Below are 16,980 nucleotides of genomic sequence, written 5' to 3'. Positions count from 1 at the left end.
GGATTTCAATTTTAACATGTTCAGTTTAAAGTAGTTGTGAAACATCCAGGTGGTAATTCCAGCAGGTCTGGAATTCTGATGATATCTGGGTTAGAGATCTCAATTTGGCCACAGAAGTAGCTAAGATCACCCAGGGAGAAGGAAGGTGGAAAGAGTAAGAACAAAGGGCTGAGGTCAATATACAAACATTAGGGGGAGGGCCCTCTCCCTGCCTTCCTGCAAAGGAAGCACCCTGCAGGAAAGACTCAGAGGAAACAACATGAGAAACGGAAAAGCAGTTCCAGTGGAGTGCAGTGCTAATGTTCACTGCAGCTAAATTAAACTACAGGATACAATCTCTGTGAGGAGGAAGAAATAAGTGGGCCAAATACTGAAGAGGCCTAATAGGATTCTGGATACTCTGGGCAGAAAGAACAAAACCGGATGCATAGAGGATAAAAACAAATGACAGCCCAGAATAAGTAAATCCATAGGGACAGAAAGCATATTGGTGGTTGCCAGGGGTTTATAGGAAGACTTGAGTAGGTGATTGCTAATGGACACAGATTTTTCTTTCAAGGCGATAAAAATATTTTGGAACTTGATAAAAGTGGTGGCTACATACTGTGAATGTAAACGCATGTACACTTTAAAGTGTTTGATTTTTTTGTTGTGTCAATTTTATCTCCAAAAAAAAAAAATGACAGAGAGAAAGTCACTGGGCACGCCAGAGAACAGAACTCTGGGAAATAAAACTGAATAGACTATGAGAAAGCAGATTATTAAGAAAGCCTTCAAAGAAAGGCAGGAAAATTAATCAGATTAAAATAGGCAACAGAGGACAATTTTAAACATCTCTTCCAGTTTTCTTAACTAAATAGGACATAACTCAACTGTTTAGTTGGGAACCCAATCTGCATTATGTAGGAAAGCGTAACTGTGAAGGAAATAAGATAAAAGCTGTTTGTAGGTATAGCACAGCTACTCCAGGGAGTAGGTATGTGCTTTATCACTAATAAAGGTTTAAAAGTATATGATTGGGTAATTGAAAAAAATCACTATACTAAATGTGGGAGTTTTTTTTTTAATTGGAGTATATAGTCCATTGAATGTGGGAGACTGACTGTAAAAGTTCCCCCCATTTTTCAGGTCTCCCTATATTTACACGCTTCACAGTGTGACTTTGTAGTCTTTCCCCACCTCTTGAATTTGAATTGGACTGATGACATGCTTTGGCCAATAGAAGGCAGTAAAAATGACAGTTTGCCAGTTTTAAGCCTAAGCCTCAAGAACTCCTGCATGCTTCCATCTCTCTCTTGAAAATATCCTCTGCCACAGTGGAACAAGCCTAAGTCAGACTGCAGGATATCTAAAGACATGTGGCCCAGTCACCCTGGTACTCCAGCTGACATGCAGCCAACCAGCAAATCATGAGTGAGACCACGCTAGACAAGTTAGTCTTAGACAATCTATTGACTAAATCCGTGAGAAATATGAGCAAACCCATGTAAGATACGTAAGCCTGGCCCAGATCAGCAGAACTACCCAGCTGATCCAAAGATTCATGGGCAATAACAAATGGTGGTTGTTTTAAACCATGTTTTCAGTGGTTTGTTATATGTCAATAGCTAACACACACTACTGATACCAGTGATGACAGGTAAAGGCCATTAATCTGGTGCAAAAGCTAGCTTTATGTTATCAAATACTCACTTGTTCCGTGTGGTTTAGGTTCTATAGATATACAACCTATATCTTAAAGAGAAAAAGAAAACCTACCTATTAAATTTGTACAATTACTTTGTGATTAGGAATCTGAAAACCAATCTACTAAGTCACCACCACCCTTTTTTCTAAAATTTTAGCAACTTAAAACCATTAATAACATAAATGCAATTTTTGATAACATGACATTACTTTGGAAAAACAACTATCACATAATGGCCACTGACTGTACTTAGAGGGGAGGTATTTATATGGTTAACTAAAATTGGAGTTTTTAGGGTTTTTTCCTTTTGCTTAAGTAAGGGAATTCTCCAAGAGTTTCTAAATTTTCCAGAAGAACTGTATCACGAGAGCAACTTTTTAATACAAGACAATTAAATCTTACTTTGACAAGTCAAAAATACTAAACCTTATTAATCCAATACCTCCCACAAATGGTACAATAGTTTTCTCAACTGGCAAGCACCTAACATATTTCAACAGAGGACAGAGATCTTATCCCCCCTTCAATGAAAAGCTAGCACTGCTTTAATAGTCAGGTCACTGACCTAACACTGCCAATGCCAACAAGCTCTACCTACTGCTGAGAGGGTGGTTTTGTAGCAAGGCAAGAACCAAGGCACTCGTGTTTCATTTGGTATGACTGCAGATACGGAGAGACTTGCATACAGGAAGTACTTTTTTTAAAAAAACTCATTGAAACCTTTAATGTTTTCTTAAATCATTCTGAATTTAACATGGTCTTTTTACTAAGCCAGTTATCAATAAAAGTAAAATCTGTTTTTATGGCATTTAAAACAAGTGAAAATTCCCGTGTGGGTTTAGCAGCTTTATAAATTTTCAACTCCATTAACACATCCAGAGAAATTCTCAGAAGGAAACAATTTAGTTTACTATTTTTAAACATATTAAATGCTCCTCTCCTTTATAAAGGGGGTCTGTGGGTGTTACAGAAGTTCAATGGCGAGGCTTACATATGTACTTGTACATTCACAAAAGCTACAAAACAGGATTTTCCATCCATTAGTGTTTGACTATACCAAAAAAGGCATAGATTCTCAACAGAACTCTAAATTGTTTAAAAGAATAGTACAACTTATTTGATAGAAGGAAGAAAAGAATGACTAAATTGACGGTTATCAAATACTAGATAATTTCATTCTCTGTCTTTTTTAAGAGCTCAAGTCTCTCATAAAAAAAGGTGAATATAGGCTTTCTCAGACAAAGGTACAGACTCTAACTTCCTGCCCTCCAAGTACTGCCCTGGGTTAAATTACAGGTTACCCAGTGGTTTTGATACTAAGCCTGCAATATTCATGAGCCTCACCAGGTTACATTAATTTCCTGTCCTAAAATAGCAGCCTACAGCAACCCCTGTTCTCCTACACACACACACACACACACACACACACACACACACACACACACACACACACACACACACACACTCTCTCTCCCTCTCTCTCTCTCTGTGTGTGTCTCTGTCTCTCTCAACTAAAATGCCCCATAACATAATTCTAGGTCATTTTTACCCCCCCCTCTCATTTTAAAATACTTTTTGTATTCGATTCAAAAATAAAGGGATTACAGAACCAATTTAGAGGTATACAGCATTTCAAATGCCTCTAAGAAAAACCTGCCCTCAACAGGTATAACAACCAACCAACCTATCTCAGGAAATAAATCTCCTTCTTTATATATGCTGCAAATTCTCACTGCCCTCCCAGACACATAAAATCTACACTATGCTCTATTTTAATCTAGTCCCTTTTCAAATATAGTAACACCTCTCTAATCAAGAAAACATCCAGGAACATCAAGCCTAGAAAATCAAAACCCTGGAGACAGTAACAGCTAACAATTGTTAATCTACCTGCTCTGTACCAAGCGTGTTTTTAATGGGTTACACCATTTATCCTCCATAATGGTCCTGTGAGGTAAGTACTATTATCATCATTTTAAAAATAAAGTAAATCAAGTTTTGAAAGTTTTTCAAGTTCAGAGTTAGTAAGTGTTGGAGTTGGCATTCTAAAGCAATCTAACTATGAGCTCTACATCCTTTAAGTGAAACAGCAGCAGAAAACCATAGACAGATACATAGATAGATCACAAACTAAGCTTTATGGAAGCAGCCATCCCCCAGATCTTCCTTACAATTTACTAATTAATATCAGTAATCTCATTCAGAGCACAATTCTAACAACTGATTAACAGATTTCCCAGTTCAGTTACTTAGGCAGTACATTTGTAGGAACAGATGGTATTACTGTTAGCATCAACCACATTAATGAGTTGGGGGGACACATACACATGCAAGAAAAAGATGAAACTGACCATCAAAAAGCTACATGATTATATTAAATAGCCCATTTTAGAATGGAGCGCTTCAGTAGAACAACAGTAGAGTAACTCCTGTTTGTGACAACTGAAATACCATAAAAAGGTATCAAAAACCAGTCAGTATTATCTAAAATATACATTTTAGAAAAATTTTTACGAAAAGAACAAAAAGTTTGAAATCATTTCTCTAGAAAGTCCAAGATGACTGTATTTCCCCAACTCTTAGTTCAACCTCTTATTCTCTCCTCTCTTCTTCCTTAGAACATAAACACTCTCAAATCCCTATGTTTTTGTCCACTTCTAATTCACACTCCCCATCTTCATAGGCAAGCTTCTCAAAGAGTAGCCAATACTATCTTCCACTTCTTCACCTTTAACCTCTTTGCTATTAACTTCTGTACCCAGCCCCCCAGTTAAACTGTTTTTGCTTTAGTCAACAATGCCTCCTTATTCTTAAATCTAATGAACCATTTTCAGGCTTGTCTTTTTAAGCTGGATTTAACATTTCAAATCCCTTTCTCCACTACCCTCATCCTTCTTTAAATTCTGGTCAGTTGCATTCTATACCATCACTCTTCCCTCTTCTGACTACTTTTTGCTGGATTTATTTTCCTCTGCCTGTCTCTGAAATGTTGGAGGGTCCCTATCCTCCTTCTCTTCTCCTGCTAATAATTCTCAAAGGATGATCTTAATCTTCATTCAACCACTTATGCTACACTGCTAACTCTCTAGCCCACACTCTCTCCTAACAGCTTTCCAATGCCTCCTACACATCTCCACCTGAATATTTCCAGGCCCATCAAACTCAACATGGCCACAACTGATCTCATCTTGGAAAGCAAAAGAACAGAGCCTTGGAAAGTGTAGGTGTGCAGGGAGTTTTATTTTGTTAGAAGCAGAATATATTCCCTATTTTAGTAAACTTCATTATCCACCCTGTCTTTCAAGCCAACTAGTTGGGAGTCATTCTTTTTTTTTTTTTTTTAAACATCTTTATTGGGGTATAATTGCTTTACAATGGTGTGTTAGTTTCTGCTTTATAACAAAGTGAATCAGCTATACATATACATATGTTAGTTGGGAGTCATTCTTGACTCCTACCTTCTCTTGACCCAGACAGCCAAACAAATCATCAAAAAATACTAAAGAAAGATTATACAACCTTAATTTTTTCAAGACCACTGCCTACTCTTCACTCCCTCATCATTTTTCAACAATAGCTTGCTTAGGCTCTCCCATAATATTCATAATTGCTTACAGCTATAATAATACTTATCACATACATGTTTATTATTTCTTCATTAACCTGCAAAATTAGTGACAAGGGAAATGAAGTCTTGTTCTTTTTATCCAAAGTACCTAGGAACACACAAAAAGTAATAAACATAAGTCTGGTGAGCAAGGGATCCCAAGAAGCTAAGCAGCACATCAAAAGATGTACAATTTATTAAGAGTGGAGCAGGAATTTACGTATAGCTCAACTTGCTAGCATTTTTCAATACTGAAGTAACCTCCACCACAGGACAACAATAATAGCATGTCTGCAGCACTCTGCATATTCATAGTGACAAAATATTCTTTTCTCATTTATGCTTCTATGCACATTTTAGATTTCCTACAGTGATTATACATCACTTTCATAATTGGTGAGCAAACTATTTTTCAGAGCAATATGCCACAATCATCACCAGAAATAAAAAATCTTTAAGTTTTAGGACAATATATGTGAAACTGAAAGTTGGGGTTGAGGGAATGCATCAGGAACCTAAGAGAATATACCAAAATAGAGATACAACATTAAGCAAAGATTGCTAAGACTAGGGCTTTCAATCAACAGTTAAGCTCAGGCAGTAACAACTGAGCAAGGTGGAAAGGTTTATAGCTTCATTCTAGGCAGTCAGTCAATGATTTACAAGAAAATGGGACTTTCAAAAGATGTTGGGTAGGGCTTCCCTGGTGGCGCAGTGGTTGAGAGTCCGCCTGCCGATGCAGGGGACACGGGTTCGTGCCCCGGTCTGGGAAGATCCCACATGCCACAGAGCGGCTGGGCCCATGAGCCATGGCTGCTGAGCCTGGGTGTCCGGAGCCTGTGCTCCGCAAAGGGAGAGGCCACAACAGTGAGAGGCCCACACACTGCCAAAAAAAAAAAAAAGATGTTGACTAATGAGTGGTGGGAGGGTAGTAATCAAATTCATTCCAGATTTAAATTCGGTCATAAAAATACAAGAAGAAAATATAATTGAATATTTATGTCAGCAGTTCTCAAAGTGTAGTCTAGATCTCTGGATCCTTTCAGGAGGCCCATGAGGCCAAAACTATTTTCATAACAATAATATTTCACGTAACATAACAATGCCTTTTTCACTCTCATTCTCTTTGCAAAGAGATTTGCAAAAATGTAAAATTTCTCAATATTTTTATTTGGGAAAATATTATTTTTATTAAAAATGTTGTTAGGGACTTCGCTGGTGGTGCAGTGGTTAAGAATCCGCCTGCCAATGCAGGGGACACGGGTTCGAGCCCTGGTCCGGGAAGATCCCACATGCCACGGAGCAACTAAGCCCATCTGCCACAACTACTGAGCCCATGCACCACAACTACTGAAGCCCGCGTGCCTAGAGCCTGTGCTCTGCAACAAGAGAAGCCACCGCAATGGGAAGCCCATGCATTGCAATGAAGAGTAGCCCCTGCTCGCCGCAACTAGAGAAAGCCCGTGCACAGCAACGAAGAACCAACACAGCCAAAAATAAATTTATTAAAAAAAAAAAAACCTTTATGACGTAGGCTGCCCTCTCCAAACCTCAGTTCTTTCCTTTGAAAAATTTAAATAATTTGCCCCAAAACCATGAAAGTCTCAAATCACAAAACTATTAGATGGCAGAGCCCAGATTTAATTCCAGGTCTCAGAAACTCTGGAATCCAAACTATCAATATATTACGTTAAATATCACCCATATACCAAAAGGTTAACAGTGGTTCAACAGGACTATGGCTCTCCCAATCCCAGCTACCTTTCTTCTTTTCTTCTTTTCTCTTCTCCCTAATCTTGTATTTCTTGCCATAATGAATATATTTTATTTTTTCTTAAAAAAAAAAAAATTTTATTTTGAAATACTCTGGCTCAAAATTTGCAGAACAGCTTACAAATTCAGTACATCTTGTTATTTAACATTACCTACGTGCCCCCAACCCTGCCAAAATAAAGAAAACCAGATTCCTCTGGGGAAGTGTTATAAAAAGTTTATGGACTTCAGCATCAATAGGCTTGGTTTAAAATCCACGACTTATAAGCTATGAACCGTAAGCGAATGCCTTAAGCTCTCTGAAACTCACTTTTCTTATTTGTAAAATACTGACAATAACTCCCATCTCTCAGGGTTGTTATAAGGACTATGTTAAAAGAATAAAGCAGGTAAAAAGTACAAGACAATAAATGTTAATACCTTCAAAAAAGACATATACATTCATACAAACTCCAGCTCAATAGCAGATTGATATTAAAATTATGCTGTGAGGGCTTCCCTGGTGGCGTAGTGTTTGGGAGTCCGCCTGCCGATGCAGGGGACATGGGTTTATGCCCCGGTCCGGGAAGATCCCACATGCCGCGGAGCGGCTGGGCCCGTGAGCCATGGCCGCTGAGCCTGCGCATCCAGAGCCTGTGCTCCGCAACAAGAGAGGCCACAACAGTGAGAGGCCCGCATACCGAAAAAAAAAAAAAAAATTATGCTGTGATCATACATCTCAATACTAGTTAGTGGCTCATTTTCTATTTCAATTTAGATTAAATCAAAATCAAAAATACCCAAGAAAATAAATTCTCCTACTTTTGGGAAATCCCACATCTAGGAGAAGCACCTGTGAAACAAACATTTTTACTATCTCCTCTTTACTGAATCTGTCCCACTGACTTTTGTATGCTCAGTAGTCTAGCAGAGTGCCTAGCATATAGTTGGCCTTAAGTGCTGGATGAATAAATGTGGAGACCTTGGAACATCTTACACTCTATAATAATGAGACTCATTATCACTCAAGTCTAAAAGCCTTCACACAAAGCTATGGTACTAATTAACATTCAACAACGGTTTTGATTTCAAAAAAGCAATCATGGCAGCAGTTTCATCAAACTCATTTCCTCACAACTTGTTATTTCCAAAGAAATATAACTAAAAACACAAAATCCCTGGGATGAATCTCAAAGTCAGAGAGAGAGCAAGAAAGCTCTTAAACCTTAATCCAGGTCCCTCACAAGGACCAAAAAAGCCAGACTCTCACAGCAAGCTAAAAGGTTTTTCCCCTACTCATCTTATTAATCTTTTTGGTATTCACTTAGCAAATGTTAATAAACAATATCATAAAAGTTAAATTAATAAAGAATAATCCCTGTTCTGGAATTATTCAGAAATAAATTCAGAAATTTCAACTTGTCAATAAATTTAATTCTATTACTAGACTGACAATGAAACACCACAATACAAAACAACTATGGAATCCTAAACTGTAAACACTTAGAATTTCACCTCCATCAACTAAATAAAACAGCCAATCATTCCACAAATACTGAGTACCCTCTATTCATTGTTCAAAAAATAATTACTGAAATCCTATTATCCAGGCATTGCTTTGCACTCTGGAAATACACAAGGCACTAAAGAAACAAAAATCTGTCCACTCCCTGTAACTTTCATTTTAAACAGGGGAGGAGGGAAGAGCAGATACAAAAAAATAAATTATGTATAACAAGGTGATAAATGTTTCAAAAAAAAGTGCAGAGGAGGGGAATGGAAAGTGCAGAATTGGGGAGCAGCTACAATTGTTAAAATATGAGGCAAAGAAGGCCTGACTGAGAAAAACATTTTAATAAGGTCTTAAAGATGAAGCTAAGTAAAACTAGCACAAGTTCTAGTCCTACATAGATCAGATTCATAAGCAGCAACCTGGTGAACTAATTTTCTTAATTCCTGAAAAGGGTGGGAACAAGACTGAAACTATAAGACTCAAAAGATTTGAAAGAAACCAATTCTTAAAGAGGAGAAAAAATAATTATAAGAATTACTGGACTTCCCTGGTGGTGCGGTCATTAAGAATCCACCTGCCAATGCAGGGGACACGGGTTCGAGCCCTGGTCCGGGAAGATCCCACATGCTGTGGAGCAACTAAGCCTGTGGGCCACAACTACTGAGCCTGCGCTCTAGAGCCCGCGAGCCACAACTACTAAAGCCCGCGAGCCTAGAGCCCATGCTCTGCAACAAGAGAAGCCACTGCCATAAGAAGCCGGCGCATCGCAACTAAGAGCAGCCCCTGCTAGCCACCCGCCGCAACTAGAGAAAGCCCACGTGGAACAACAAAGACCCAATGCAGCCAAAATTAAATAAATAAATAAATAAATAATAAAATGAAAGATACAATGAAATAGAATTTTTAAAAAAAGAATTACTAAATTCCTACTGGAAAAGAGAAAATACCTGATTATAATACCATGAAAATATAGCAAGCAAAAATATAGTAAGTCCCTTTCTACTTCCTTCCTTCATTCTTTTTCCCCTTCCCCCTTCTTTCTTTCTTTCATTTATGATAAAGCTTTACTGCCAGCAACCACAAAACTAACATCTAAAAGACTTCATCATTTTGCCATTGTCAGGCTTCAAACTTTATATGCTTCAGTTAACTTTCTACTCTTTCCATTTCTAATCCCTAGAAAACACCATCCAATTAACGGCAATCAAAGACTACACTTCATTTTAATCCCTATTTTACGTGTTCACCAAAAGTTAGTTACTAATGGATTTCTACTTTAAAGGTACTTAGAGAATTTACTGTTCAGGAATCCTGAAGCAAATCCTTTTGGAAAATCAAAGAACATTTTTTAAAATAACAGGTTTCTTGTTAGACAATATATGTTCACTGTAGAAAAACTCAGAAAAAGTAACATATTTGAACAACAGGATTATAACTGTATTGTAAGTACAATAAAGGGTTATAAGCATAAGTATAAATATTTGGAGAATATTCTCAGTTTTCTCTATTTTGTTGCAGTTAATGCAATCACACTGCACATACTCCTTTGCAATGTGCTGTTTGTTTTCACTCATTCTTATCATGAACTTATTTCTATGTTAAATATTCTTATACATCATCATTTTTAATCCTACTGTATAAATACTATAGTATTGTAGAAAGGATTAAATAAATGTATGGCATGGATGAAGCACTATTTAAGTAGTATTACTGTTATTAATCCCAGGATTAAATTTTTCATAAACATTCATGTAAAACTAAATTTATGAGCATAGCCTTAATTTTTTTCCTTAAAGTCTCAGAATTAGAACTTCTGAAACTCTCCAAACTGCCCTCCAAAAAGAATAAATTTACTTTCCTTTTGCAACACAACTCCCAAAACTCTTGTCACCAACTAAATATGATCTTTCTAATCTTTGCCAATTTCACTGGGGAGGAAGGGGTACAATTTTGCCTCATCCTATTTTTGTATTTCACCAATTATACTAAATTGAACACTTTTTTCACATGTTAACTATTTTTATTTCTCATTATGTGAATTGCTTATCACTTTAAAGTGAATAACTCTAATATTCATCATCAGAATACTCACATATTAGATTTGTTTATAGCACGTTAATGCACACTGCCATTCTACATAAACATTTACTTATGTTATACACTTTAAGAAAGGGAGTTATACAAGTTCGTTCCAATATAATCCTCAACTTAGTATCTTCCACTAATATTTTAAAAACAGAACACTAGTACCAAAGTCTGGGGGGGGGTGAGGAGGGTTCAAATTAAAGTCTTTAAAACCACCTAATTATGTAATATATAGTATCTCCATTAATACATTCATTTAAAAGAATGAAGCAGATACTTAAGTATTGACAAGAAAACTTTCCATAATATATTAACAAATGAAAAAAGGATACAGAACATGATCCATTTCTAATTTATGGTGAAAATAAAACAAATACAGAGTAAGAAGAATAGGGAGCCAGTCGCTGTCCTAGGTGCTAGGGACCCAGTGATAAACAAGATAGGCAGGTTTTTTCCTGTTTTTATGGAGCTCACTGGTGGTTAACAGGTATACTGACTTTATTTAGATTTCCTTTTAGTGTTAAGCCACAATAGAATACAATAAAATTTTTCTCAATTTCATTCCAAATGTAAGTTTGAGTCTAAGAAGAAAGTAAAGAGGGATATAGCTACACACACTACTTTCTGGATTTTAGAGCAGAAATTACAACACAGAAAATTTAGTAAGTTATATACACACACAAAATATTATTGACTAGTGTTAATGAAAGAGAAGACAAAAAGTCTCAAAATCTTTTTTTTTTTTTTTTTTTTTTGCGGTACGCAAGGCTCTCACTGTTGTGGCCTCTACCGTTGCGGAGCATAGGCTCCGGATGCGCAGGCTCAGTGGCCATGGCTCACGGGCCTAGCCGCTCCGCAGCATGTGGGATTTTCCCGGACCGGGGCACGAACCCGTGTCCCCTGCATCAGCAGGCAGACTCTCAACCACTGCGCCACCAGGGAAGCCCTCAAAATAATTTTTTAAGTCTTAGTTATACTCACGAACCTTTTTCATTATCCAAATTTAAAGCTCAATCAATAATATTACATTGAAGAAATCAAGTTACAGAATATTCATGATATGATCCCCATTTTGTTTAAAAACTATTTGTAGTATATTAAATGCTATACACTCGTAGAAAAATATCTTGAACTAACTTACTAGTAGTAATTTCTGGAGATAGGAATAAAGGGAAACCGAGCATATGGGAATCAGAGACAATTTTACAAATTTTATTGCATACACTTCTATACTGTTTGAGTATTTGTGGTAAAATAATATCTTTATTATTTAAATAAAAAATAAAATACTTTGAAGTTTCAGTGCCAGAAGAACCAGGAACTTGGCCCCATCAAAATTTCTCTTTGGGGCTTCCCTGGTGGTGCAGTGGTTGGGACTCTGCCTGCCAATGCAGGGGACAAGGGTTCGTGCCCCGGTCCGGGAAGATCCCACGTGCCGCAGAGCAGCTGGGCCCGTGAGCCATGGCCGCTGAGCCTGCGTGTCCGGAGCCTGTGCTCCGCAACGGGAGAGGCCACAGCAGTGAGAGGCCCGCATACCGAAAAAAAAAAAAAAATTCTCCATGTAATACACTAATGTAATCAATATGGAACTGCTTGAATTAAAAAATCAGAGTGTTAGTCAGGTTTAAAAAGCAGTAAGGAAGAGCTCCCTATATTCTAAGTGATTTCCAGGATTTCTGCTAAGTAGAAGAAAATACAAGGTGCTAAATAAAGTGTAAGTTTTATCTAAGAAAGAAAGAGTAATATGACTAAGTATATATACATTTTTTATAAACAACGAAAAACTAATAAAAATGGTCACTTATGGGGGAAGGAGAGGATAAAGGCTGGATTTTTCTGACTACATATTGTAGTTTTGGTTCGGGAACAATGAAAATGTTTTAAATAATTATAAAAGTAATCAAAAGTAAATCAGGGCTTCCCTGGTGGCGCAGTGGTTGAGAGTCCGCCTGCCGATGTAGGGGACACGGGTTCGTGCCCCGGTCCGGGAGGATCCCACATGCCGCGGAGCGGATAGGCCCGTGAGCCATGGCCGCTGAGCCTGCGCGTCCGGAGCCTGTGCTCCGCGACGGGAGAGGCCACAACGGTGAGAGGCCCGCGTACCGCCAAAAAAAAAAAAAAAAAAAAGTAAATCAAAATGAAAACAGATTATTCCCAAAAACTGATAGCAAAATGAATAAACCAAACTATATATCAAATGGGTGGCTTAGAGAGCAATCATTTCAAATGATTTTAAAACAGTAGTTTGACTATAAATCCCTAGTAGAATTTGTAAGAATTTTTTTTTTAAGTTGGTCCAATTTTATTGAAATCTGTTACAGAAGATAATTCAAATAGGAACCACTGTCTGTGGTTTTAAGGCCTACAGAAATCTGAGTTACGTTTACTACAAAATATAAAATACATTAATTCAAACTACAGCATAAAAAGATTTTAATAATGAACTGTACGTCCTCATTAAATTAGATATTTGCAAATGTTTTCCTAAATACTTACAATTAATTTAGAGATATCTTTTAAAGTTCAAATAGCCAGTCTAAATTTAAGAAAACATACTTACTGTAACATGAAAGATGTTCACATTGAGATACTTCAGCCCCAACTTCACAAACTACTGGAAATTAGGAGATACTCTGTTGCTAGATGAAAAAATATCACTTACGTCAGGGAAAATTATACTAGACTACCAGTTTAAAATGAGCAATAGTTCACATAATATTAGAGAAATTCTCTCTTGTCTTACAAATGCAAAGTGAATCCTCCAGACTCCCTTCTCTGTAGAGACCACCAGCTCACTACCCAGGCTCTGAAACTCAGCACAGTTAGGGATAAAACAAGACAGACTTCAGTATGAGAATGAGCCAAAACATTTCCCGAGGGAAGCATTTCTGATTTTGTTTTTGTTAAGTATTCTCTTGATCTTTAAGCTCATTTAAAAAAAAAAAACCACTCAATTCCCAAGATCAGTTTGGAAATGAAAAAAATAGATCTGCTGGCTCTCACAGCAACCTTCATCATGTCAAGGCACTGGTTTAACTCACATCTCCTGATATTTCCTGCCCATTTCCTACCGACAGCGTCCCCCTTGCCCTAACAGAAGTTGAGGTTCCCTGTAATACTGACCCTAGGTTTTTTTAGCGTTAGCTAAAACACATATTTTGAAAAATGTGTTTAGTAAAAATACCCTTCAAGTCCTGACCTAATTTCCTTATATGTAAAGCACATAAGAGGTGGTGTTCCCTGCGACTGTCTAAGGCTTACCAACTATTTAGGAAGTTCCCCTGACTCTTAAGCTTTGCCTTTAGAGGTTAAAATTCAACACAGAAAAAAATTCAGTTATCAAACATCTATTCCTAATTTAGAGTAAAGCTATATTACATAGCAAAACTCCACTTATTAAACTTTATCTCATGCAAACTTAAAATTTTTTAAATAGTAATTCCAGGCCCCAAGGTAGACCATGAACCTACTTAGATGAAAATATGGTAAATACTTAAAAATTTTTTTTCCAATCTTCCTAAAAGAAGTGTGTTTTCGCTGATAGATCAACATTATACGTCTGTTGCTAAGGAACACAGTTTTTGACCTGGTAACTGAAATCATTCTGGTAATCTGACACACGACCAAGATGCTAAGACTATAGAATTAAAGGCATTCTTTTGGATTATGTCCTTTAATAATTTTTAAGTGGAAAACCATGAAGAGGCTTCCAGCTCTGTAGAGACATTGATTAAAGCTTGGTAAAAATGGGCAGGTTCGCTGACCTTGGGTAACGCAAGTCAAATTCAACAGGCCAAAAAAAAAAAAAAAACAAAAAAAAAAAACAAAAACAGGCCAAAGGAGTGAGTTTTTCATGATGGGGCTCTCACCACTCACTGGTTTTGGGCCAGTTTTCCATAGCCTCCTCTCCCAGCATCATAGTCCTGACGATACTCATCTCGTACCTGGCCCCCCGAACACCCACGGCCATACTGCCTGCCCTCCTTAAAGCCTGCGCCCCAGTCTGTGCGAATGATCCGGTCATCTGGACAAGTTCCATTTATGTACCGCGTGGCATTTTCTGCATCTGGTCTTGAATAGTATTCCACAAAGCAGAACCCTGTTTTCTTTATTTTTATCCAGGCCCATGATGATTTTCTTTATGTCACCACTTCTGCTTAAGAGTTCATAGATTTGTTCTTCAGTTATGTAAGAGGAAAGATTTCCAACATACAATGTACAGCTTTTCTTCAGTAATTTTTCCTGTTCATTGTCACCCACTCAGGAAACACTGTAGAAATCCTACAAGACAGTATCTTACTACTACCTAAATGAAGCTATAGGCTTTAGACTGCAGAGATAAACAACAGCAAAAGTTGAATCCGTTCACTGTTTGAATCTTGCAGGATGCTTGAAATTCATGATGGTTATGATGTGGAACTTTCTAAAGTAATGAGACCCAGAAGTGCTGGTCCCAGTACTGGCTCAGCTCGACGTAGGAGTCGCTGCACAGCACCTTCAGGAGGCCACCTGACATAGTGCAGAGAAGTGACCGAGGACTCCGCCACTGTGAGAATAACGAAGCCACCCCAGTGGTGGCAGAACTGGCAATTGTTTTCAGCAACCATTTTCTAAAATAAGCTCAAAATAATAATACTAATACACATATGTATATATAAGTAACATGGCAAGTAATTCATTACTCTCCAAGACGTTCAGCGTAAAAGAAGAGCTATAAATATAAATCTTAAAAAAGTTAAAGGGAAAATCTTATAATCCTAAACCCTTAAACTGGAAACAAAATCAGACTTAGAAATATTAGTGTGAACTCATGGTGTATTTTCTTTTCTTTATTTTTTACTTTTAAAACTTTTTATTTATTTATTTTTAAAATTTTTATTGGAGTATAGCTACTTTACAGTGTTGTTGGTGTATTTTCACATTTAAATAATCATACAACAGACTAAGCAAAGTTGCAGAATATAAGATCAACACAAAAATCATGCATATTTTTATACACTAAGCAAATGAACACTCTGAAAAGAATATTAAGAAACAGTTCAGTTTACAACAGCATTAAAAATTTCAATTTAATAGCATAAAATACCACTTATGAGTAAATTAACCAAGGAGGTACAAGACTTGAAAACTACAAAAGTTACTTAAAGAATACTTAAATAAATGGAAAGACATGTCATGTTCATAGATCAGAAGACTTAATATTAAAATATCAATACTACCCAAAGCAATCTACAGAAGATTCTAAAATCCAAATGAAATCGAAAAGGATTCTGAATAGCCAAAATAATCTTTTTAAAAAACTAAGTTAGGACTTCCCTGGTGGTGCAGTGGTTGAGAGTCCGCCTGCTGATGCACGGGACTCGGGTTCATGCCCCGGTCCGGGAAGATCCCACATGCCGTGGAGCGGCTGGGCCCGTGAGCCATGGCCGCTGAGCCTGCACGTCCAGAGCCTGTGCTCCGCAACGGGAGAGGCCACAACAGTGAGAGGCCCGCATACCGCAAAAAAAAAAAAAAAAAACTAAGTTAGACTACCTAAACTTCCCAGTATCAAAACTTACCACAAAGCTAGAGTAATCAAGACAGTGTAGTACTGACATAAAGACAGAAATACAGATCTGAGAGCCCACAAATAAACCCATGCATCTATATACTCAACTGATAATCAACAAGGGTGCCAAGACACTTCAACGGGAAAAGAACAGGCTCTTCAACACATCGAACTTGGACAACTGGACCCTTACTTCACACCATATATAAAAATTAACTCAAAAATGGTTCGGGGACCTAAATATAAGAGATAAAATATAAAATCCTTAGAAGAAAACACATGGGTAAATCATGATTTTGGGTTTGGGAATACTTTTTCAGATATGACACCAAAAGCACGAGAAGGAAAGAAGCAGGTACATTTAACTTCATCAAAATTTAAAACTTCTGTGCATCTAAGTACACTGTCAAGAGAGTGAAAAGATTACCCACATAACGGCAGAATCTATTTTCAAATCATGTATCTGGTAAGGGTCTAGTATCCAGAATATACAAGGAAGCCTTACAACCCAACAACAAAAAGAAAAAATGGGAAAAGGAGTTGAATAGACATTTCTCCAAAGAAGATATACATATGGCCAACAAGCCCATCAAAAGATGCTCAACATCATTAGTCATTAGGGAAATGCAAATCAAAATCACAATGAGATACCACTTCATACCAACTAGGATGGCCATTATCAAAACATGGAAAATAACAAGTGTAAAAGAAGATGTGGAAAAATTAGAACCCTCATACACTGCTGGTGGAAATATAAAATGAGGCACCCACTGTGGAAAACTGGCAGC

General features: G+C 37.3%; 1 protein-coding gene and 1 pseudogene across 6 annotated transcripts in view; both read right to left on the bottom strand.

The window, feature by feature from the left end:
• Nucleotides 1-16,980, bottom strand: part of GSK3B (glycogen synthase kinase 3 beta) — a 202,975-nt gene that overhangs the window by 165,582 nt on the left and 20,413 nt on the right. The window lies entirely within an intron of this gene.
• On the bottom strand, nt 14,517-15,160 carry LOC116752847 (annotated as a pseudogene).

This window comes from Phocoena sinus, chromosome 4, assembly GCF_008692025.1.
Source record: "Phocoena sinus isolate mPhoSin1 chromosome 4, mPhoSin1.pri, whole genome shotgun sequence".
In the NCBI taxonomy this organism is placed as follows: domain Eukaryota; kingdom Metazoa; phylum Chordata; class Mammalia; order Artiodactyla; family Phocoenidae; genus Phocoena; species Phocoena sinus.
Note: the sequence above shows the minus strand (reverse complement) of the source record. Positions and strands in the feature narration are given on the sequence as shown.